At 43.7% G+C, this 1,879-nt stretch overlaps 1 non-coding gene across 1 annotated transcript; it reads left to right on the forward strand.

Moving 5' to 3' along the window:
* The first annotated feature begins 1,143 nt into the window (after positions 1 to 1,143).
* LOC140288051 (U5 spliceosomal RNA) lies at positions 1,144 to 1,263 on the forward strand. Its single transcript, XR_011911958.1, has one exon. It is a non-coding gene; the product is annotated as a U5 spliceosomal RNA (small nuclear RNA).
* The last annotated feature ends 616 nt before the right edge of the window (positions 1,264 to 1,879 follow it).

A 1,879-nucleotide genomic window follows, 5' to 3' on the forward strand; every position in this document is an offset into this window, starting at 1 on the left:
AGAACTCATAAGTTTGGCAGTATTGCTCTGCCGTCAGCAATCATACACCCATTTTATTTTCGTGAGACATGTGCAAGCACCTGTTCATCTACTGTTCTATCACTATGAATTAGTGATCTATTATCAATAAGGATACTTCTACAACTACTATCAAAGTATGTCCGGACTTCTTATGTTGTCAGTTGCTATATATGAATAAGTGGGTAGCTACTGACAAGCATTAAGCATGTCACACAGCCCAAACATATAACATTTCAGGACACACCACACAGTTAACAACCACAGTGAAGCGTGTCAAAGCCCAAACATGTAACATTCAACAGGACACTTACACAACACATTCAAATCAAACAGTCAGACAACATACAAGAACATATACCCCAGCCGGCATTGCTCCCTGCCTATTTTCGTACAGCACACTATGTGTGCGCACACCTTTATTCACAAACTCTTCAACTTATACTCTTTTACCGAAGCTGCTACAGCTCGATTGGCCGAATACCCTTTGATCCTATTTCGGTGAATTTGACATCTGCCTTACATATAACAGATTAGCGGTTTAGCAGTTTTAATTTAGTTTGAGTGAAGGAATTCATTTTATAGCAAAATCCGAAATCGTGAAGAACTCATGAAAGTAAGCTTATTCTCGGATTCCTGAAACTTTAGATTTGCTCTTTCTTTTACTGCAAAGTACAACGTTGTTTTTTTTGTTTAAATCTTTCTAGACATGGTAAATATTAAGGACAAAGCAGTTTTCACATAGTTTGAGTGAAGGAATTAATTTTATAGATAAAATCCCAAGAGTCTGCTGAGAAAAGAGAGTGAATGCGAAGTAGACTTTAACACGGCTATGGGAGCGAGCCGAGTGTGGGCTAACCGGGAGAATTGCTTGAAAGAAACGCGACACCGAATGAGCGATCAGAACAAAGCCTCAATACGGGATTCTCGTGGTGTTTTTGTTGCTGCCTTGTCTTTTGCACAGAGTAAAAGACAAGGCAGCCATCGAATAGGGCCCGATTGTTCCTACTTGGTCAGCCGAGGAGCAAGGGGGGGGGGCAAGCGTCTCAACCAAGCAAAGCTCACCATGGGGAAGGTGGCTATGCCAACTAGCCTGATGCCCTGCTCCCGCAGTGACGGATAATCGTACTCTGGTTTCTCTTCATAACTCTTTCTCATAAGTCTTTCGCCTTTTACTAAAGATTTCTGTGGAGAGCAGCACTAATGAGTTGTTTCTATTTTTGGCAGGCTTTACCTTTGCGGGTGAAGCCCTTTCTGTCTGTGCAAAAGAAATCTTCTTACTGTGCAGAGTGACTTCTCTGAGTAGAGTCGCCTTACTTGTTGCGACTGTGCCGATGTTCGAAGCTGGAGTGCAAAGTTGTTGCTTGAATGGTGCTTGCTGGAGCGTGCGGGAGTGCAAAGTTATACCATTTAAAAGGGCTGAAGAGTGCTCAGTGCAGCGGGTGGGCGACACTTTGGCCACCTTGAAAACCGAGGTTACATCCACTACCAGGGGCAGCCCAAGTTCTGCCGCAAGTGTGGTGAGCATGGACACCTGGTTGAGGCTTGTACCAAGGTGTTATGTGGGAAGAGAAGAGAAATTGGGCAAACTTTTGGAGAGTGTCCAAATGGCAGGAAATGTAATCTCTGTGGAGAATTAAATCACCTCTTCAGAGATTGCCCTAAATCTTTTGCCAACAAATTAAAGACGGTAAAGCCACAGTCAAGCCAACAAAGAGAAGGACCAAAGGTGGCAGTTGGTGAACAAAGTGAAGAGGTTGACCCAATAAATTCAAACTTCCCGCCAAAAGCTTGGATTGGAAGTGAGGAGCAAAAAGGGGAGGGGCCTGTAGAGGCCTCACCACTCAGTGTTGAAGTCTGT

This window comes from Leuresthes tenuis, unplaced genomic scaffold (genome assembly GCF_036924035.1).
Source record: "Leuresthes tenuis unplaced genomic scaffold, fLeuTen1.0.hap1 SCAF_207, whole genome shotgun sequence".
In the NCBI taxonomy this organism is placed as follows: Eukaryota; Metazoa; Chordata; class Actinopteri; order Atheriniformes; family Atherinopsidae; genus Leuresthes; species Leuresthes tenuis.